The following is a 23,684-nucleotide window of genomic DNA, read 5'->3' as shown; positions in this document are numbered from 1 at the left end:
GAGGATAATGGAGGTAGTTTTGTCATAGATTTGTTGTGAGGCTGAAAGAGCTTACGGATAAGCTCTTCGAACACCTGCCACGTTGGCATCACTTATATGTAGGCTGTTTCCATATCCTTAACCGCACCTTGTTAAAAAGAAAATGTGGATTTGAACCCAATCAATCAAACTCCCTAGTGTACTTTCTTAAGGACTAAACTATAATCCAGTGGTTCTGAAAGTGTGATCCCCACCAGGAGCACACCAGAGTTAGAGAGATGCAAATTATTACATCCATCCCAGATCTGCTGAAAGAGAAACTCTGGGGGTGGGGCCCCTAAGTTTCAAAAAGCTCTTCAGGTAATTCTGATGCACATTAGCGTTTGGGAACCACAGCTACAGTCTTTAGAGGTTCGGGGGTGGGGAGCAGCTTTAAAAAAAAAAAAAAAAAAAAAAGCCTTGAGCTGCTGGGAGAACTCCCAGGGTCCCTCCCACCTAAGCGCGAGCAAACTCCGGTTTAGAAGCTCTCCAAAGCTTCTGCCAACTCTCCCGGCCGGCGCGAAAGGCCTTCTGGGGCTTGTGGTCCACATTCCTTCCGAGCTGGAGGCGCCTGCGCGTTGGCCTCCAACTAGCTCTAGTTGCTGTGGTCGGGGCTCGGGACCGGCTGCCATCTTAGTCGAGGGACCGAAGAGTCGCCGCCGCCCCGAGTCCCGGTAAACATTCGCTGGCTGGCCGGGGGTAGTTCTGGGTAGAGGGGGGAGCCCGCATGAGAGTGTCCGAGGAGAACCAGGGGTGAGAGTGCGGCGCGCGGGCGGAGGACCCCAGAGCCGCGACTGCTCTCTTTTCCCTCACAGCCGGTGCCCGTGGGGGTCGCGGGGAGCTCGGGCTAGTGGCCGAGGGGTGGGTTGGCCGGAGGCGCCGACCAGCCACTAATGGCCGGGGTATGGGGAGCCCCTTGCCTCGCGGGCGCCAAGTTGTGAGACGGCTGGGCCGTGGCGGGCGCCAGCAGGGTCCATCCCCGCGCCCCTCAGCCCCGCCCGGGGGCCAGTCTCCCGCGGCCCGGCCTACGCGCGGGGGCCCCGAGGCAGCGGCCGGAGCGGCCGACGTGGCCCTGTGAGGGGCGGCGGCGGGGCCCACCTGCCACTCGGCTGGCCTTCACGAGACTTTTTGGAGCCCCCAGTGGGGAGGCGGGCCCAGCACAGCGGCTGCCTCCTCCTTCTTCCACTCCTTTCCTCCCTCCATTGTCCCCCATCGTGGTGGTCCCGGCCCGGGCGCCCTTTTCCGCGCCCGGTGCCGCGACCCCGCCGGCACCTCCCGGCGCGGAGTTTTGCGGACGTGGAGCTGTCACTGCCCTCCCTTTTGAGTGCCCTTTTTTTTCATCAGAGAAAAGAAAAAAGTAGCCGCGAAAGTATTCTAAGGGTCGAAACGTAATGAGGACATGACTTAGTGGGAACTAAGTGGGGGAACTCAAGTTTTCAGACGTAGTCCCGGGCCACGACTTGAGGACGCCGGGTCTCTGCGCTCTAGGTAGACGTTAGGCCTAAAGTTAGAGATGTAACCAGGTGAACGTGCAAACTACCCGCAATTCACGATTCCCCAATCACAACTTGTTTTCTTGCTTATATTCGCCTTTTAATCTTGTTACATTTTCTGCCGTAATTCAACAGCGCTAGTGTACTTTTTTTGGGAGTGAGGGTTGGGGAAGGAAAAGCGGGATTTTTTTTTTCTTTGGAAATTTTTTGAGGTACTGGGACCAGCCACTTACCATTGCACTAAGTTGGGGTCTCCCGTATCTACTCCTAATATAATTCGATTTTAAGGAGGTGTGTAAAGGCAGTGTATTTCTATCCTCAAAATCAGCTAAGGATTTCTCAGCTGAAATAAAATTCTCATGGCATATAATGCTGAGAGCCTGCAATGTATTCATATTCATATGTATTCATATTCACTATGTATTCACAGAGTTACTCGAGGTACAGTTACCAACAGAGAAAGTAAGTTTTTTGGATGTGAATCCAGAGGGAATTCCTTCATGTTTAGTATAGGAATCAAGTAAAAAAGAATATGAAATAAAAAACAAGTGCAGAATGCTTTTTCACAGTGTTCTAGAGAGATGATTTCTAAATTCTTTTTAAAAAACACATTCGTTCACCTATTGGAAGAGATAGACAAACTAATTGCTCCCAGAATTGCCCAGTAGAATAATTAGGGGAGCTTTTTAAAAAGTAGAAGCTCCAGGGTCTCCTTCCTAAGGTTGATTTAGTAGGTCTGCTTTGGTTCTGAAAAATTTATTTTATTTTATTTTATTATTTTTTTAAAGATTTTATTTATTTATTTGACAGAGATCACAAGTAGGCAGAGAGGCAGGCAGAGAGAAGGGGGGGGAAGCAGGCTCCCCGCTGAGCAGAGAGCCCGATGTGGGGCTTGATCCCAGGACCTTAGGATCATGACCTGAGACGAAGGCAGAGGCTTTAACCCACTGAGCCATCCAGGCGCCCCAGAAGAATTTATTTTTAAAACATGCTTGGAGCAGCTCTCATGGTCTTGGGAACCACTGAGGCAAACAATACTGTGAACCTGAGAAATGCTCAAAAAACTTTAAGACTCATACCAGTTTTGTCTGGGGTTTGGCCATAGAAGGTGGCAGGACCTACCCCTGGTCCTAAGTTGGGTCTTAGATGAGTACGAGTGTGACCAGCATAGGTTAAAGGAAAGACAGGGCGGACAGGACACCCCTTAATGCTGTGTGTAAATGCAGAAGACTGTGGGAGAAAAAGGTTTCATGGAGCAGGGAGTGGGATGGGGAAGGAGAGCATTGTGGGACATGAGGTCAGAAAGGTAAAGGAGGTAACAAATGAAAAGTTACAAGTATTATGCTAAAAAAAACCTTTAGTTTTATGTTACCAATAGATTCAGATTTTAAACAGGGAAATTATATGAGTGACATGAATGTTGTAGAAAGATGGCTCTGGTGATGAGAGTAAAACAATGGAAGAGTGGCTATTGCAGAAGTCTAGGTGAGGGGTCAGAGGTTTGGTGTTGGAGAGAGGCTGTGAGGATTGGATTTAGTTCTTTACTAGTGCAATATTGTTACCATATTTTTGGATGAGAATTGTTAGGGCCCCACTTGGTTTCGAAAAGGCTCTTATTCTGTAAAAAGGACCCACAAGCAAATCTGAATAATTTTGCCAGGTTACATATATTAATGGTATCAGAGTATATTTTTCATTAACACTTTTTTAAAAAAGATTTTATTTATTTATTTAAGCAAGAGAGAAAGAGAGATTGAGAGCAGAGAGAGGGAAGGTCAGAGGCCTTTCTGCCTACTTGTGACCTCTCTGTGTCAAATTAATAAATAAAATCTTTAAAAAAAGAGAGAAATTCGTTAGTACTGCTAGGAAATAGTCACCTGCTTGTGCCCCCCCCCACTTACTTGTTCCTCACCCCTCTCTCAGTTTTGGGTTTTGGGGATTGATTTTATTTATTTATTTATTTATTTATTTTAAAAGATTTTATTTATTTATTTATTCTTTTTTTCTTTTTAAAGATTTTATTTATTTATTTGACAGACAGAGATCACAAGTAGGCAGAGAAGCAGGCAGAGAGAGGGAGAAGCAGGCTTCCTGCTGAGCAGAGAGCCCGATGCGGGGCTCGATCCCAGGACCCTGGGATCATGACCTGAGCCGAAGGCAGAGGCTTTAACCCACTGAGCCACCCAATACCACCCTGAACTCGCCCAATCTCGTCTGATCTTGGAGCTAAGCAGGGTCGGGCCTGGTTAGTACTTGGATGGGAGATTTTATTTATTTATTTGACAGACGGAGATCACAAGTAGGCAGAGAGAGAGGGAGGGGAGAGCAGGCTCCCTGCTGAGCAGAGAGCCTGACAATGCGGGGCTCGATCCCAGAACTCTGGGATCATGACCCGAGCCGAAGGCAGAGGCTTTAACCCACTGAGCCACCCAGGCGCCCCGGGGATTGGTTTTATTTATGAGTTAAGGCAAAGTGTATAAAGTTATTTTTTCCTCTATTTGTAGCACCTCACCAAATTCTAGGCTCATAATAAGCTCTTAGTAAAGGCATGTTGATTTTTGTGGCTGTACATGATATTGGTTTTGAGTTAATATAAATTAGTGGTGTGTGTGTGTGTGTGCGCGCGCGTGCAGAATTGAATTGCAGCATTATCTGGTTGGTAGGTCGACCCCTCAGCTAAAAATGTTGGGTTGGAAATAGCTTCACAACTAGGAGTCATTAACCAGGAGCTGTTCCTCCTTCAGTCTAGCAGTGTACTGTCCTTGGAAAACTGCTGCCACCTCAGCTTTTTTCTTTTCTGAACTGACTGTACTCTGATCCTTGAAGTGCTTTTTCTTTTCCTATCCTTAGGAGCCTCCCAAGTTGCAGGGACCATTCTTATAGTGACCCCAGTACATAGAGTGTGTGTTTTATGGCCGTCTTCATTTTACCATGTAGCCATCATACCCAAGTGGGCATCACCCCATACTCTATAGGAGTCATTTTTCATGACTCACCTTCTTATCCTGCCTGCCCCATCAAAAATTATCTGTGCCTCCCCAAATTATCTATCCCATGAAACTTTTACATTTATTTTATTAATTTCTAGAAGTAATCTCTGTGTCCATCGTGGTTCTTGAACTCATGACCTCAAGATCAAGAATTAACAAACTCTACTGATGAGCCAGCCAGGTACCCTTATCCCATGAAACTTAAAAAGCTATTGTACTGTCAAATTCCCAAGGTCATTGATAATCTGATGTGTTTAACTATAAGAATAATGTGTTAATGGACCCTCCTTCCCCTCTCAGGTAACATGCATTTAACAGCGGTCTTCTGGAGACAACACCTTAACCCAAAGAAGTGACTCGAACGGTGAGAACTTCAGGTATGGTGGCAGGCCTGTGAAAGAGATTGGGAGACAGGAATGGTGCAGAGGGTGAGAGCTCTGGTCATATAACTGCTGTGGGGATGTATGGGGAAAAGAGGATGTTGATGCTGACTACATCAATTGGTTGAGATAGGCATTTTGCACTTGGATTTGAAACTCATAGTCTCCTCTATAAGGATTAGCTTGTGAGCCACATTTTGCTCTTACTTTTGGTCTTCTGACTTTTCTGTTTTTGTTTTTCTTGGACATACACACATTTTTCCCACTTGTGCTGTTTTATAAACATTTATCTCTGTATACTTGTCCAGATATGTGCGTTATGATTAAAAAGTTAAGGAGTAAAAAGAAGGCAACATGCAATGGAGAAAGAGAATTTGGAAAGAAAGGTCTGATTTGATTTTCCCACTGACAAACTGTATGACTTTTGGCCAGTTATTTAATCTTGACTGGCCTCAGTTTATATATCTGTAAAATAGATGTATTGATTCCTACCTGCCTTCCTGACATTGTTGTGAGGATCAAATAAAATAATACATACTAAAGCTTTAGGAAAAAATCAATTCACAACTTAAGACATTATCTAGGTCTATAAGGTAGGAGAAGTTGGGAGTAATACTGAGAAGGAAAACATGAGGACAGGACAGATTGACTTTAACGGATTAGGAGAGAGAAAAGGAAGACTCGTTAAGAAAAAAAAGTAGAGGGGCGCCTGGGTGGCTCAGTGGGTTAGGCCGCTGCCTTCGGCTCGGGTCGTGGTCTCAGGGTCCTGGGATCGAGTCCTGCATCGGGCTCTCTGCTCAGCGGGGAGCCTGCTTCCCTCTCTCTCTCTCTGCCTGCCTTTCTGTCTACTTGTGATCTCTCTCTGTCAAATGAATAAATAAAATCTTTAAAAAAAAAAAAAAAAAGAAAAAAGAAAAAAAAGTAGAGCAGGAAAAACTGAAGAAGAGAGTAAGGAGTGAATGAAGTAGAACTAATGAATTGGTAGGTTAGAAAGCTGAGTACTGTAGAGAGTGGTCCCTTTTACTAATTTTAACCTTGCAACTCTTTGTTGTCATTGTCATTACTACCTTCACATAATGTCCTAGATTCCATACTTGGATTCCTGTCCTCACTGTAAATGTCAGTATTTATTACTCATAACTCTACGTGACCCTTTGCATTTAGTTTATATTTTTGTTCAATAATTACCCTCGAAATGCTTAGAGACCAAGACTACGATTTGCTTGTTATGGTGTCCCAGGCCATTGCTGTAGTCAAATGTGTGCTTACTCTGTTCTTTTTTTATAATTATGGAGGGAAAGGAAGGAGATAGTGGGATCTTTGTGAAAGGTAGTAGGAAAGGAAGTGGCTAAGAGGGAAAGTAGATAAATAAAGTAGTAAGAAGAAGAATTCTCAAAAAATAAAGAAAGGAAATACATGAAAATGAAAAATACATAGTGCAAAAAAAAAGGGGAAAAGGAAATGGTGTTATTTGCAGTTAAGGAACAAGGCAGCTTTCATTTCTTTAATGGTGATATAATACCTCACAAAAAGTTATGTGCTGGGAAAGATGATTCTTCATACCAAGTATCTTTTTTTTTTTTTTTTTTAAGATTTTATTTATTTGACACAGAGAGGGAGAGAGCACAAGCAGGGGGAGCAGCGGAGGGAGAGGGAGAAGCAGGCTCACCACTGAACAGGGAGCATGATGTGGGGCTTGATCCCAGGACCCTGGGTTTATGACCTGAGATGAAGGCAGACACTTTACCTACTGAGCCATCCAGGTGCCCCCATACCAAGTATCTTTAAAATATTTCTAAAAGTATCCACTGCATCCTGAACTCACAGAGTATTTCTTTGTGGAAAGAAAACTAGGGCAACATTCCAGGAAACCTGGGTTCTAGCCTTGGTTATTTCTTGTTGCTTACTTCTGAAATCTTGGGCAGTTCACTTAAATGTCTCTGGGCCTCTGTTTCCTCATGTGTATGTTAAAGGTATCAAACATGATCTCTCTGTTTTCTTCTAGCTCACTCTTTGATTATATTTTGTGCTTTATGTTTTCTCACTAATTTTTCAGGATTTTGTTGATTCCACAATATAAGATTGGTATTAGAAATATCTTATAGTAGAACTTCATAATATCCATTACCTTATAAGTGAGAAGCCATTATATTTTAAGTTCTACTTTAAACATTGGCAGAAAGAGAGATTTATAGAAAACCTAAGTACAGAAATGTTAAGTTTGTAATATTCAGCAAGTATTTATTTGAGCTCCTGTTGTGCTAGGTCCCAACAGGTAAATATAAAACCCCTATCTAAAGGATTTTGTGGTTTTGTCAGGAAAACAGACGAGCTCACCAGTAATTTTTGTAAAAAGCAGGGTGATAAGTGCTATAATAAGGATTACATTGCATTGCAATTTAAGGTAGAAGCTTTAGATTTCTTGGTTCTTTTAACATAAATGAATATATGCTAAGTGCTGCTCTGTGCTAGGTGTTGCAGGGACTCATGATGAAAAAAAAGTCCCTGACCTCAAGAAACTTGCAGGCTTTTTTTCATGTCTGGGAGCTGCTTACCCTAATAGATTTACATTTCTGTCCCAGGAAAGAAGTTTTGTACTGTATCATCACTTCATAGTTTTCAACTAAGAATTGATCTGCATATTGGCTTCCCTCAATCCAGAAATGTTAAATAACATACTTTCTGAGAAAATGTGTATTATTTCATTGGATCTGTATTGTTTTCTCTGTCAGTGACAGAAATTTTTCTTTTAGGGTAAGGAAAAAATCCAAATGCTGTCTGGATAGCATGTGTAGGTGAACTTTGGTTTGCTTCTTAATCATTCAGAGAAAGAGGGTGATCTAAAATTTAGCCTTCTTTGTTCCAGGGAATTAGTTCAGTTGGTCACAGAGGAGAGCATGTGTCTGATTTTGACTTTTTGGCTCTACTGTGTACTGGGAGTATAACCTTGGTCAAGTTCCTCATCCATAAATTGGGACTAGAAATTGCATATATCCATAGGGTTGTTGTGTGGATTAAATAGTATATTTTTGCTTGAACAATAGTTGGCTGAATAAGTATGAAGTGTTCATTGCTATTACTGTTTTTTTATTAACATCATTACCACCGACCTTGTCTTAAAATTATTATCTCAATTCTTTAATTCATTAAATAAGCTTATCTAGGGTGAGCATTATAAATTTGAATGGAACATTTTTATTTATTTATTTGACAGAGAGAGAGAGAGAGAGATCACAAGTAGGCAGAGAGGCAGGCAGGCAGGGAGGGGAAGCAGGCCCCTGCTGAGCGGAGAGCCTGTCTCAGGGCTCCATCCCAGGACCCCGAAATCATGACCTGAGCTGAAGGCAGAGGCCTAACCCACTGAGCCACCCAGGTGCCCCTGAATGGGACGTTTTAAATAGTAAAGATCAAATTGAGACTAAAGTGAACCAGGGAATTTGTGTTCCTCTAATGGGGTAGTTGTTAAGTGGCTTTGGCTTGCTTTTTTAAAAAATTAAAGGTAAAATTGACCATTTTTACCATTAAAAAATATATAATTCAGCGTTGCCTCACTTTTGATCTAGTGGGGAGTATAGAACCAAGTGTGGGCCGAACATCTTAACTTTTTTCTAAACAGAAGCTGGGAATCCAGATTTTTTGAGAAATCTTTATTTTAAAATGTTGACAACTTTTGAAATCATAAACGCTGTGGGCCAAGCAAATCACCACTGCAGGAAGGATTTGTCTTGTGGGTTGCTGCTTTGCAACCTCTGTTCTGGAGCTTGACTTTTTGCATCAAAACTTATGTTCCCTGTCTTCCGGGAAGAAAGTCCTTACACACATACAGATTTAAAACTGTTCAGGCAATACCTCAGAGCAGTCTAGGGCTGAATGAGAGGTAGACAGGGTAATTATTAAGGCAGAGAGGAGGAGGGATGTTATTTAAGACAGATTCAAAATTGTCAAAGGTATGGAGGCAGGAATGGACTTGAGATGGTGGTAGTAACAGGCAATAGATTAGTTGGAGTTTAGATTAGTTTCAAGAGGGTTTAATGGGCCTGGTAATAGAAGAAAGTTTGAAAGTTAAGAGACCAGCCTTCTTGTTTTGGGATAACTTAAGTCCTGTTGGCTGACAGAATAAAATGATATTTTGTGGCGATTTATTAGGTAATACCGAGGCCTGCAGTATTTACTAGGGTTGGTAGCTTCTGGAGGCTGGAAAAACAGGCTAGGGAGGTAGGTGGTAGTGGGAATGGAAAGGAAGGGACAAAAGCTTGTATAAGAGACAAAAGCATGTATATGGGTCACTCTGTGACAGTGGAACCCTGCAATAGATAAAGATAGCCAATTTTGAAAGCTTTTCCCCTAGTTGTTCTTTTGTAAAAACTGGGGTATGTGAGAATAATACTATTATCTCTCCTTTTTCGTGTTGTGGATCTTGCTTTATCACTCTGTCCACCCCAGCTTAATTATGGATCGTATACATAGTCTTATGATTTCCCAGCTTGCACAAAGAGAATAGAAAAAAGAGGAAATAAAGTAGTTCAGCTGCTTATCACATTTCTAGTTTTGGATTTTTGGTGATCTTGGATAACCTCTGATAAGTTTCATTAGACTTTATACGTGTAATTTTTGTATTTACCAAAGTTTGGAAACACTGGCAGTTTTCTCATGGAAAAGATGTAGAATTTTGCTGCAGAAGCTTGACACAATAATTAATTCATACTTTCGAATGTTTAAAGAAAGTGATAAACATTGTAGAAAGGTGGAATGTGTTTATTCTCTGTGACTTGAGAAAGTGATTTTTAGGATTTTATTTTCACCAGGATTTATTTTATAGTTCCTCTTGAGAATTTTGACATATACAGGGAAATTATTTCTTATTCTTGGCTAAAATGCCAAGTGTAGTTATTGTAAGTAGTCTTTTTGATGAGTAAACTGAGTAGTATGTTAGGTATAGCCTGAGTATTAAGAATAGTTGAGGTGCAGTAATATTTCCCTCACTGATGAATGAAAGTCCTGAACTGAGCCTCTGAAAAGTACAAAAAATTGGGGCCCATCAGAGAGATGCAGCAATAGGGTCAAATAGATTTGAACTAAATCTAAATCTCATTTATTGGAGAAGGGATTTTTCTTTTTTTTTTAAAGCATGGTCTAACATAGTTTTTGGAATTCATTTGTTCTGAATATTGAAAGGGATTTTCAGGTGGTTCATTTAATTATACGTCTGTTTTGGAAGTAGGAAGGTAAGGAACACGAGAGAGGGATTAGCTGCATTTGTTTCTGTGGAAAGTTAGTCGTTAAGAGGAAATCCCAAATTATCTTTTTCTGTTCTTCAATTTTTTGGAGGAAAGATACCTACTACAGGTCTTAATTAAAAACAATATGCTATTATGTATATTGAAATGTGCAGAACCTAGTTACTACTGCTTTTCATTGTCTAGAATGTTGCTGACATTTATCTGCTGTCATCTCCTTGCCCTTTGTCTCTGTTTTGACTTTATTTAATTTTGCTGGTGTTTTAGGGAGGGAATGGAGTTGGAGTTCTTATGTTCAGTCAGTCCAGTTAGTTGATTTTACTCTTATCAGTTGATGTTTTCATCTCTGAGGGACAATGAAAATGATTAACTTATCTGTTCTGATTATTTTTTTGTTTCTTTTTTTAAGAGATGTTATTTGTTTATTTGACAGAGAGCAGAAGAGCACAGGCAGGGGGAACTGGAGAGGGAGAAGCAGGCCCCCTGATGAGCAGGGAGCCCCATGTGGGTGGGGCTAGATCCAGGACTCTGGGATCATGACCCAAGCCGAAGGCAATGGCTTAACCCATTGGGCCACCCAGTGCCCCTTTGTTTTTTTCTCTTTGTGGTTAAATACACATGATGTAAATCTGACTATTGTAAACATTTATTTAAGTGTTCAGTTTAAGTACATTCACTTTGGAATGCCTGGGTGGCTCAGTCAGTTCAGCATCTGCTTTAGGCACAGGTCATGATGCTTCGCCCTCTGCCTGCTGCTCCCCCTGCTTGTGCTCTCTGACAAATAAATAAATAAAATCTTTTTAAAAAGTGTATTCACTTTGTTGTGCAGCCATTACCATTGTGCACATCTTGAATTTTTTCATCATCCCAAACTGAAACTCAGCACCCACTGAAAAATAACTCACCATTTTCCTTCCCTTAACCCCTTATAACCACTGTGCTATTTTTTTTCTCTGTATAGATTTTGACTGTTAAGTAATGTAAGTGGAATCATACAGTATTTGTCATTTATGTTGGTTTGTTTCACTTTGCATAATGTCTTCAGGGTTCATTAGTGTAGCATGTGTCATGATTTCATTCCTTTTTAAGGCTGACTCATACTCGATTTTATGTGTATACCACATTTTGTTTATTCATTCTTCTGTTGGTGGACAGTTAGCTTTCTTTCACCTTTTGGCTTTTGTGAATAATAATGCTATGAATGTGGGTGCACAAATGACTGTTTGAGTCCCTTCTTTTAGTATTTTTAGGTATATTACCAGAAATGGAATTTCTGGATCAGATGGTAATTCTGTGTGTAATTTTTTGAGGAACCACCGTATTATTCAACAACAGCTATACCATTTTACATTCCTACCAGCAGTGCACAAGAATTCCAGTTTTCCACACACAATTCCGTTTGTTACTTGCTGTGTTGGCATTTTTTTTTTTTTTTAAGTAATCATCCCAGTGAGTAAATTGGTATCTCATTATAGTTTTGATTTGCATTTCTCTAATGATCAGTGATACTGGGTGTCTTTTCATGCACTTTTGGCTGTTAGTATATTTTTTGAGAAATGTCTGCTCAAGTCTTTTCCCATTTTAAAATGAGGGCTGTTTGGTATTTGGTGTCCTAATTATTTTGTAGGCTTCTGCCCATATCTTTTCTGCTTCTTAGTCTACTGCTCTTCTCCTTTCCTATTGTTGAAGAGCAGCTAGAACCATTCTCTCCAATGGATAGTCCCTCAGTAAATGTTTGATGATAAAAGGTTAAAAGTAGGGCTTTCTGGGAAGGTAAATGTTGGTTGGGGCAAGACCTTCATTACATTTTTCTCAAGTTTTAGAGTTCCCTGTTCTCTTTTAAACATTTACTTGGTGGGGTAAACTTTTTTTTTTTTTTTTTTAAGACTTATTTGAGAGAGAGATCAGGTAAGCACGGAGGAGAGGCAGAGAGAGAGGGAGAGAGAGAATCCACAAGCAGGCTTCCCTCTGAGTGGGAAGTCCAATGCAGGGCAACATCCCGGAACCCCAAGATCATGTTAAACAGCTGAGCCACCCAGGCGCCCCCCGGTTGGGTAGACATTTTTGAAAGATTATGTTTTTAGGGAAAGAAATCTGTGTGTCATTTAGATTGCATTTTAGAGAAGGAAAATGTAAGGTCTTAAAAGAAATTTTATTCTTCTCTGAGAAGCTTACTATTAATGTTTAAATACAAGTCGGCCTGAGGTATCCAAAGAAGGATTTTACTTTTTGTGATTCCGAAGGAAGAAAATCTGTTTTAATCATTTCAGTGATTCACTTTTCTTTTCCCCCTCAGTTATCTGTATACTCAATGTGGGGCTTGAACTCACAACCCTGAGATTAAAAGTCTCATGCTCTACCAACTCAGTCAATCAGGTGCCTCTCAGTGATTCACTTCTTATTTAACTTTTTCTTGTGTGATGATTTGGAATTTCTTATTTTGAAGGTGCTATTTGTTTTTTGTTTTTGCTTTAGGCAAGAGGGGATTAGGAGTGATCCTAGACTCAATATATATGTTAATAATTTTAAAAAGGATCAACGTGAATAAATTCAAGTATAGCAATGACATAAGTATATTTTTTAAAATTTAAATTCAGCTAATTAACATATAATCTATTATTGGTTTCAGATATAGAAGTCAATGATTTATCAGTCTTATTAATACTCATTGCTCATTACATCACATGCCCTCCTTACTATTACCCAGTTACCCCATCCCCCCACTTCCCTCCCCTCCTGTTTCTTTGTTTTCCTGTTGTCTTTTTTGTTTCCTTTAAGGAACCATGGTTTTAAATCATGAAATTAATGTTGAACAAGGCTAGAGATCTCTCTTTTGGCCACATCTTTTGTTCTGACCTTGGACAATCCATTTTGATTGGGTTATTATTGAGTTGTAAGAATTCTTTGTAAATCTGGATATAAGTCTTCTATTAGATATGCATTTTACAAATATATTCTCCTAGGCTTTTGGTTGTCTTTTTTTTCATTTTCTTCATAATGTCTTTTGAAAAGTAGAAGTTCCTAATTTTGTTGAGGCTTTTTTCTCAGTTTTTTCTTTTATGAGTAGTACTTTTGTCATATATAAGAAATCTTTGCCTAACTGGGCAACCCATTTAACTTTTCTGGATTTCAGTTTGTTTACCTATAAGAACAAATAAGATGTTTGTGTATTTTGACTTCTTTGCAATAATATTTTTATTCAGTGCCTTTTTAAGTTCGAAGTAGAGAAGGTAGTCTTGGAATAGAATACTAAGGTGAAAATCTATAGACCCATACTGGAATATAGAATTGGCCCTGCTTTCATAATCCTATTTGTTTCCTAATGGGTAAGTGGTAATTTGTCTCTCTCCTCCTCTCCTGCCACAAATATTTGGGGCTCCTGGTTGTAAATGATTCTCTTTGATTTTTTTCTGGGTTTTTAATACAGTCTGAATAATAATGGTTTTTGGCTCCTTTTAATAAAAATATAAATTTGTAAAGTATACATACATGTTACTCAGTGATTCATTAATATTGATATTTAATTTACTTGAGAGTTCTTAAAATTATGTTCAGAAATGATCTGAGAAAGGTTTGTTGGAAGCATGGGGATGGTGGCTATCAGGATTTTGTATTTTGAGGACAATCTGTAGGTATTAAGAGATGGTCAGAAACTAGTTTCTTGGGAGCCAGGGAGTTCACCTTTATACGTAATTAGATTGTATAATTTCACACAAGCATTGTTTGCAAAAGAGTGCAATACTTATTGTAGCACAATGGTCGTTATATTTATTGTGGCATATCATATCATTTAAAATTCAGCAGTAAATAGTTAAAACCAGGAAATAGCTTGTAATAGTTAATATTAAAATGTTTGTTAGCTGTTTGGGAGAAGAGGGAGAAAATTGCCATCTGAAGTAGTGGGTACAGAGTTCAAACCAGCAAATGAATACTAAAAGTTTGATTTTAGTGCCAGTTTCCTTAAATTCTGTTGCCATATTCTTGAACCTTGAAAGTTACAACTTTCTGTTTTTCTCTTTGAATAAGATAATTGTCTTTTTATGCATATGCTTTAGATCCACATGCATAGATTTGGTTGGAAAATGGGAAAGGAGCTTTCAATGATCTGAGATTATTTACATGATGTTCAGAGCCAAGGTGTCACTTTTGAGAGGGAGAATGGTCTATGCCCTACCTTTCTGTTAAGGTAACTTTCTCTAGTCAATAAGAAAGCAGTTTTTCCCCATCATCAGTGGGTTTGAGTTCCATTTTCTCTCATTTTATTGAGAATGTTATGGAAATGAGTATTTATCTTCTACCCCAACCCAAAGATCTCTTATCCGCTCTGATAATACCTCCAACTCCTACAAGTTAAGTTCTCTTGCCATCATTAGTAGAGAATGGGATCTAAAGGTGGTTCCTTCTGGTAAGTCTCTGCTACTATGACTGAGAGAGCAGGATCTAGTTTTCAACCTGGCTGGGTAGTGTGGCTCCTGGTGGCATACATAAGAACCATTATCACCTTCATGGTTCTACTTCCATCTGGATTGAGGCTCTGTTCTTCACAGTAGTAGCTGGTGAATAAATACAGACTTTAAAAAACCAAGCCTTTTAGACATAGCCATTTTGCTTGAGTGGTGGTTTAAGAACATGGTTGAGTGGCCTTGTTCGAAGGAGACTGCTCAGTATTGACAGTTACGATGTATGCTTCTGTATTTTATTTTATTTATTTTTTTAAAGATGTATTTATTTGAGGGGGGAGGGGCAGGAGGACAGGGAGAGAATCTCAAGCAGACTCCCCACTGAGTGTGGAGCCCAACTCAGCTAGATCTCACAACCCTCAGATCATGACCTGAGCTGAAATCTAGAGTCAGACACTCTACCGACTGAGCCACCCAGGTGTCCCACTTCTGTATTGTATAGTAAGGCTGTTTGAGAGTTTGACTTCGTTAGGTTTTAGTTCTCTGAATACCACTGTGTACTTTAGCTCTTTGAGCAATGTACTTGTGCTTTGACAAGCAGTTTTTCTCCTTACCAGTTTAGTGTGGTTTTTTGGGGTTTGTTTTTGTTTTTTTTTTGAGAGAGTGAGGTGGTGGGGGGGAGGGCAGAGGGAGAAAGAGAATCTTAACGCAGGCTCCATGCCTAGTGCAGAGCCCGAGTATGCAGGGCTCAGTGGGGGACTCAGTCTCACAACCCTGAGATCAGACCTGAGCTGAAAGCAAGAGTCAGACACTTAACTGACTGATCCACCCAGTTGCCCATAGTGTGTTTTCTTTTTTCTTTTTTTAAAGATTTTATTTATTTATTTGACAGACAGAGATCACAAGTAGGCAGAGAGGCAAGCAGAGAGTGGGGGAGGCAGGCTCCCCACTGAGCAGAGAGCCCGATGCGGGGCTTGATCCCAGGACTCTGGGATCATGACCTGAGCTGAAGGCAGAGGCCTCAACCCACTGAGAGCCACTCAGGCGCCCCCATAGTGTGTTTTCTGAAATGTCTTTTTGATGGCTTCTTTTAAGAATTATAGACCCATATTAATTTATTGAAAAGTTTTCTAGGTCAAAAAGATGGTGGCCTACAAAAAAAAAAACAGATTATGTTGGCTGTGTTATTTCTGAAAGTAAACCAAGCAAATTTCATAATGTCCTGACTAACAATTTTTCTATGAATAAGATAATGTTTTAAAATAAGGCTAGAAATGTAGTTTGCTGTTTGTTGCTTGTGGGACAAGATATAACTAAAATAATCATGTGAAATGTGTCTTTTTCTTTCCACATTTTTATTTCTGTTGCCTTTCAGGAAGATGTTAAGGTTAGTTTTTACCTATGGCAGTGTTTTAGCACCTTTCTGCATTAGACATTCTGTCACATTTTTCTAGTGTGATAGTAAACATTACTCAAAATAAACAATATAAAAGTTTTAAGAATTGACCCTATTTTAAGTTTCTTTGTAACTGATAGACTAATAGGTAATAGATTATATTAATATTGTGCTATATCTTAGATTCAAACTGATATCTTCAGTGGTTCAAGTCATAGTGGTTTACCAGGCAAAGATAGAGGCTCCATTGTACTTGATGATGAAAGTTTTTTTTTTTAATGATGTAAAAATTAAGTTTGTTATCTTTTTATTTTATTTTTATTTATATATTTATTTATTTTATTTTATTTTATTTTTTATTTTTTTAAAAAGTTTTTATTTATTTGTCATAGAGAGTAATAGAGCACAAGCATGGGGGTGGTAGGCAGAAGGAGAGGAAGAAGCAGGCTCTCCACTGAGCAGGGAACTGGATGTGGAACTTGACCTCAGGGTCCTGGGATCATGACCTGAGCCAACGGCAGATGCTTAACCAGCTGAGCCACCCAGGCATCCCTGTTATTATTATTATTATTATTTTTAAAGATTTTTATTTATTATTTGATAGACAGCGAGAGAGGGAACATAAGCAAGGGGAGTTAGAGAGGGAGAAGCAGGCTTCCTGCTGAGTGCCAGTACTGAGCCTGCTCAGTGCCAGGACTCTGGGATCATGACCTGAGCCGAAGGCAGCCACTTAACAACTGATCCACCCAGGTGCCCCTTCCCTGTTATTTTTTATAGGAAATTCAAACAGAGGTATCCATCGTCTCTATATCTTTTTTTTTTTTTTTAATGTATTTTTAGAGTGAGTAAGTGAGAGCACGTGAGTGGGAGGAGGGAGAGGGAAAGAGAGAATCCTCAAGCAGCCTCTGCGCTGAGCATGGAACCCACATGGGGCTTGATCCCAGGACCCTGAGATCATGACTTGAGCTGAAATCAAGAGTTGGATGATCAACCAGCTGAGCCACCCAGGTGCCCCGTGTCTCTATATCTTAATGAATTTTAAAACTGTAGATGGAAGCAAAGTTTTGATATTGCTTTAAAAATTGAGTGTTATGAAGAGGAAGAGGAAGAGGAGGCTAAAGGATAGATTATAAAATGAAAGGGACGTTAGAAAAGACAAGCTAATGCAGCAGTGAGATATGGAGGTAGAAGGGTGGTACTAGAAAGGATAGATGGGTCCTGGAGAGACTTCCCCAAGATGCACAGGAGAGCTAGAGTCAAAAAAAAATTTTTTTTTAATTGTACAAACTAGATTAGGATTTTTGTGGGGGGGGGGTCATCACATTGGGAATTTTTTTTTAAGGTTTTTTTTAATTTTTGTTTTTAAAAGATTTTATTTATTATTTGACACAGAGGGAGAGAGAGCATAGGCAGGCAGAGGGAGAGGGAGAGGCATGCTCCCCACTGAGCAAGGAGCCTGACACAGGGCTGGATCCCAGGACCCTGGTATGTGACCTGACCCGAAGGCAGACGCTTAATTGACCGAGCCACTCAGGTGCCCCTGTAGTTAAGTTTATTAAGATGTAACTTGGACATAGTAAAATTCATCCTTTTCTAGTGTACAGGTCTTTGAATTTTGACAGTTTTGTTCCTTTGTGATCATACATTTCTCCCCAGCTCTATCCCTTAGGTAGTACTGATGTGTTTTCTGTCCCAATAGTTTTGCCTTTTTCAGTATGTCATATAAATAGAGTCATAGGATATATCATTTTTCCTAGAATGCTGTAACAAGTTGCCACATACTGGTTAGTTTAAAACAGCTGAACCTTATTCTGTCACAGTATTGGAGTCTAAAAGACCAAAACAAGGTGTCAGTAGGGTTGAACTTCTCAGAAGGAGAATCTGTGCCATGCCTTTCTCATAGCTTCTGGTGGTTGCTGGCCATCCTTGTTTCTTTCTGCCTCTGTCTTTGTGTGGCATTCTCCCTATGTATTTTCATATCAGCTTTACTCTGTGCATGCCTGTATGTCCAAATTTTCTTATAAGGACACAAGTCATTGAACTAGGGCCCACCCTAATCTAGTATGATCTTATCATAATGATTACATCTACAAAGATCCTGTAAGACCAAATAAGGTCACATTCTGAGATTTCAGGTGGACATGAATTTTGGGGAGACACTATTCAGCATAGCACATAGGGGATGTAGCCTTTTTAAAACAGTGTGTTTTTGGGAGGTACCTGGGTGTTTCAGTTGTTTAAGCATCTAACTCAGTTATGGCTCAGGTCATGATCTCAGGGTAGTGGGATCAAGCCCCTCCTCATGTGCCATGCTCAGTGAGGTGTCTGCTGGAGATTCTCTTTCCTCTGCTCCTCCCCCCCACACTCTCTAAAATAAATCCTCTTTTTTTTAAATGTGGTTTTTTAAATGTTTTTAATGCTACTTTAAAAAAATCACAGAGTAAAATTGGCTTTTTCTTTTGGTGTACAGTTGTATGAATTTTTAACACGTGTACAGATTTTTGTAACACCATAATGAGGATATAGAATTGTTCCATCATACTAGAAACCTCCCTTGTACTGCACTTTGTAGTCCTACCCACCCTCTACTCTTTTTTTTTTTTTTTTTAAGATTTTATTTATTTATTTGACAGAGAGAGATCACAGTAGACAGAGGCAGGCAGAGCGAGAGAGAGGGAAGCAGGCTCCCCGCCGAGCAGAGAGCCCGATGCGGGACTCGATCCCAGGATCCCGAGATCATGACCTGAGCCGAAGGCAGCGGCTTAACCCATTGAGCCACCCAGGCGTCCCCCCACCCTCTACTCTTAACAGCCATGGATTCGTTACCTATCTCTGTTGTTTTGTCTTTTGGAGATTGTCACCATAAGCGGAATAATACATATGTAACTTTTTTTTTAAACTTATGTAACTTTTTGAGACTGGGTTTCACTGAGCATGATGTGTTCCAGATACATCCAGGTTGTTTCATGTATCAGTAGTTTGTTTCTTTTTGTTGCACGACAGTTTATCAGTTTATCTGTTGAGGGATTTGGGGTTGTTTGACATTTTTGGTAATTATGAGCAGAGGTACTATTAACATTTGTGTATAGCTTTTAGGTGAATGTTGCTTTTATTTCTTTAGGCAGGGTTTCTTAATCTTGGTACTATGACATGTTGGGCTGGAAAATTAATTCTTTGTTGTGGAGAGCTCAGTAGGATGTTTAGCAGCATCCCTTGCTGCTTCTACCCATTAGATAACAGTAGCCACCTGCACCTTGTGCCAGTTGTTTAAAGAAAAAAAAAAGTTGCATAGTGCAGAATAACCTCCTGTTAAGAACTCTGCTCTAAGGTGAATACCTAGAAATGGGATTGTTGGGTTGTATGGTAAATGTGTTGAAATTTATAAGAAGTAGGCAAAAGATTTTCTATATTCACTTTACCATTTTGTATTCCAACCACAAATATATAAGGGTGTTTGCATCCTTGTCAGACACTTGTTATTGTCAGTATTTTCTTGTTGTAGCCATTCTGATAGGAGTGTCAGGTATCTCATTGTGATGGGGTACTCTTTATATTCTTCTAATTCTTTTTTTTTTTTTTAAGATTTTATTTATTCGTTTGACAGAGAGAGATTACAAGTAGGCAGAGAGGCAGGCAAAGAGAGAAGGGGAAGCAGGCTCCCTGCTGAGCAGAGAGCCAGATGCGGGGCTCCATCCCAGGACCCTGAGATCATGACCTGAGCTGAAGGCAGAGGCTTTAACCCACTGAGCCACCCAGGCGCCCCTATATTCTTCTTTAAAAACAAAACAAAACAAAACAAAAAAACGTTACTTTGAAAAAAATCTAAGCTACAGAAAAGTCAGAAGAATAGTATAGTGAATACTTGTAAGCACTTGGCCTAGATTGACCAGTTAATAACATCTTGTGACATTTACTTTCTCTCTCTAGGTAGATACTTTTGATTTTGCTGAACCATAGGAAAGTAAGTTGCAGGGCTTGATTTCCGGACCTGGAGATCATGACTTGAGCTGAAACCAAGCTTAACCAACTGAGCCACCTATGCATCCCCATCATAACCATTTTTAAGTCTGTGGTTCATTGGTACTCAGTACATTCATATCATTGTGCAGTCATCACCACCATCCATCTCTAGAACTTTTTGTCTTGCAGAATTGAAACTCTATGCCATTGAACAACAATCCACATCCCCTTTTCCCCTGAGCCCTTGGTAACTATTGCTGTATTTTTGGTCTCTGATTTTGATTGCTCTGGGTATCTCATGTAAGTGGAGTCATCTTTTTCTGGCTGGCTTACTTCACTTAGCATAATGTCCTCAAAGTCCATCCATCTTCTAGCATGTGTCAGAATTTCCTTCCTAATATTATTCCATTGTATGTATAGATCACATTTTGTTTATCCATTGATCCATTCATTGATGGACACTTGGGTTACTTCCATATTTTAGCTATTGTGAATAATGCTGCTGTGAACTTGTGTGTGTAAACACCTCTTCTAGAACCTACTTTGAATTCTTTTGAGTATATAGCAGGAAGTGGGATTATTGGATCTTATGGTAATTCTATTTTTACGTTTTTGAGGAGCCACCATACTGTTTCCCACAGAAGCTATATCCTTTTACATTCCCAGCATTGGTACACAAGGGTTATAATTTCTCCACATCTTTGGCAACATTTGTTAATATCTTGGTTTTTTGATAGTAGCCCTCCTGATGGGTGTGAGTTGGTATTCATTGTGGTTTTGATTTGGATTTCCCTAATGATTAATGGTATTAAGTGTCTTTTCGTGTGCTTACTGGCCATTCTTTGGAGAAATGTCTGTTCAAACACTTTGTCCATTTTTGAATTATGTTTTTGTTGTTGAGTTTTAGTTCTCTGGATATTCTGGATATTAATCCTTTAGATGAATGATTTCAGATATTTTCTCCTATTTTGTGGGTTGCCTTTTCATTCTGTTGATGGTTTCTTTTACACAAAAGTTTGAAATTTTTGTGAAGTCCAATTTATCTATTTTTTTCTTTTGTTGCCTATACCTTTGGTGTCATTGGACTCATTGCCAAATCCATGTTGTGAAACATTTGTCCTATTTTCCTCTAAGAGTTTTATATTTTTAGGTCTTAACATTTAGGTCTTTGATCCATTTTTAATTTTTGTAAATGGTGTTAGGTAAGGGTCCAACTTTATTCTTTTGCAAGTGGAGATTTGGTTTTCCCAGCACTATTTGTTGAAAAGACTGTCCTTTCCCCAATGAATGGTCTTGGCACCCTTGGCAGGAATCATTTTACTTTATCTGTAAGAGTTTATTTTTGGGCTCTTTATTCTAGTCCAATGGAATAAGTTTATATGTCTTTATGCCAGCACAACAATGTTTTGATTATTGCAGCTTTGTACTAAATTTTGAAATCAGGAAATCTAAATCCTCTAACTTTGTTGTTCTTTTTCAACGTTATTTTGGCTATTCAAGGTCTCTGGAGATTGTATATGAATTTTAGGATGGATTTTCTGTTTCTGCAAGGAACGTCATTGTTTTTTGTTTATTTGTTTGTTTTTACATGCTTGGTTTTTTGATAGGAGTTACATTGAATCTGTGGACTGCTTTGGGTAGTATTAATATCTTAATATGAAGACTTCTAATCCATAAGCACAAGATGTCTTTCCATTTATTTGTGTCTTTTAATTTCTTTCAGCAGTGTTTTACAGTTTTCAGTGTTACAAGTCTTTTACCTCACTGCTTAATTTGTAAGTGTCTTACTGTTTGTTTTTGTTTTGTTTTTTAAGGTTTTATACATTTGGGAGAGAGAGAAAAAAGAGGAGTAGGGGTAGGGCAGGGAGAGGGAGAAGCAGGCTCCACTAAGCAGAGTGGGGCTGACTGGGGCTTAATTCCATGACCCTGGGATCATGACCTGAATGGAAGGCAGATGCTTAACCTACTGATTTTATAATTAGATTTGTCTTCTTAATTTCCTGTTTGGATTGTTGATTGTTAATGAACAGAAATACAGCAGGTTTTTGTGTGTTGATTTCTGTATCTTGCTAGTTTGCAGAATTTATTAGTTCTAACAATTTTTATGTGTGTGGAATCTCTAGGGTTTTCTATATATATCTTCAAACAGAATTTTACTCTTCTTTCCTATTTGGGTGCTTTTGATTTCTTTTTCTTGCCTAATTGCTTTGGTTCGGGTTTCCAGGATTGTATTGAATGGAAGTGGGAAGAGTGGGCATCCTTGCCTTTTTCCTGGTCTTCAAGAAGCTTTCATTCTTTCACCATTGAATATGATGTCAGTGTGCGTTTTTCATATATGGCCTTTTATTAATGAACTGAGGTGGTTCCCTTCTGTTCCTACTTTGTTGAATGTTTTTATCATAAAAGGGTGTTAAATTTTGTCAGGTGCTTTTTCTCTATCAATTGAGATGATTGTGATTTTTTCCGTTCATTCTTTTAATATGGTATATTACATTGATTACTTTTTGTATGTTGAACCATCCTTGAATGCCACGAATAAACCCACTTCATATATAATCCTTTCAATATGCTAAGAAATGTCTATTTCTACCTTCAAACCTGTTAGTTTTTGCTTCATTTATTTTGATGGTCTGTTATTACTAAATTTTTATAATTGTGTAAATGTTTATAAATTACTGTGTATTCCTGCTGTTTTGGGCCTTTTATTAATATTGTAACATCTTTTGTCTCATAACCTTTTTTTTAAAGTTCTGTTTATGTATTTTTTAATTTAATCTCTATACCTAATGCGGGGCTCAAATTTACGACCCTGAGATCAAGTGTCTCAAGCTCCCCTGACTGAGCCAGCCTGGCTCTCACAACTTTTTTTGATTTAAAGTCGTTTTGGAGGTGCCTGGGTGGCTCATTCAGTTAAATGTCAGCCTGTGGCTCAGGTCATGATCCCGGAGTCCTGGAATCGGGTACCGCATAGGGCTTCTTGCTCCTTGGGGAGTATGCTTCTCTCTCTGCCTCTGCTCCTCCCCCAGCTCATACTCTTTTCTTTCTCTCTCTATCAAATAAATAAATAAAATATTTTTTAAAAAGTCTGTTTTGTGTGACTTTAGTAGACTTATCTCAGCGGTCTTTTGGTTACTATTGATAGTTTACTTGGAATATCTTTTTTCATCCTTTTGCTTTTAGCCTATTTGTGTCTTTGGATCTAGAATGAGTCTCCTATAGACAGCATATGATCAGATGATGTTTTTAATCTATTCTGCCAATTTCTGTCTTCTGATTGGAGAGTTCAGCCCATTTTCATGTAAACTAGTTACTGGTAAAGAGGGACTTCCTCATTTTACTCTTTGTTTTCCATATGTGTTAGAGCTTTTTTGTCATTCATTTCCTTCATTACTGTCATTGTGTTTAATTGATAGTGAAACATTTTCATTGTCTTCTTATTTCCTTTTGTGTATATTCTGTAACTGTTTTCTTTTGTGGTTACCATGGGGATTACATTTAAAGTCCTAAAGTTATAATACTCTAATTTGAATTTATAACTGCTTAATTTTTCTTTTTATTATTAACATATATTATTTGTTTCAAGGGTACAGTTGTGATACATCAGTCTTTTTTTTTTTTTAAAGATTATTTATTTATTTGACAGACAGAAATCACAAGTAGGCAGAGAGGCAGACAGAGAGAGAGGAGGAAGCAGGCTCCCTGCCAAGCAGAGAGCCCGATGCGGGACTCGATCCCAGGACTCTGGGATCATGACCTGAGCCAAAGGCAGAGGCTCAACCCCCTGAGCCACCCAGGTGCCCCTGTGATACA

The 23,684-nt window shown here is 39.3% G+C and overlaps 1 protein-coding gene across 1 annotated transcript in view; it reads left to right on the top strand.

Moving 5' to 3' along the window:
• Positions 1-658: 658 nt before the first annotated feature.
• LOC111141415 (itchy E3 ubiquitin protein ligase) overlaps positions 659-23,684 on the top strand; it is a 140,575-nt gene continuing 117,549 nt past the window's right edge. The window contains exons 1-2 of the mRNA XM_022493946.1: positions 659-692; positions 4,802-4,878. The gene's annotated coding sequence lies outside the window, so the exon portion shown is untranslated. The remainder of the gene's footprint in view (positions 693-4,801; positions 4,879-23,684) is intronic.

This window comes from Enhydra lutris, unplaced genomic scaffold (genome assembly GCF_002288905.1).
Source record: "Enhydra lutris kenyoni isolate GAN:26980312 unplaced genomic scaffold, ASM228890v2 scaffoldscaffold6, whole genome shotgun sequence".
Taxonomy (NCBI): domain Eukaryota; kingdom Metazoa; phylum Chordata; class Mammalia; order Carnivora; family Mustelidae; genus Enhydra; species Enhydra lutris.
The sequence above is the reverse complement of the archived record's forward strand: the minus strand, read 5'-3'. Positions and strand labels throughout refer to the sequence as shown.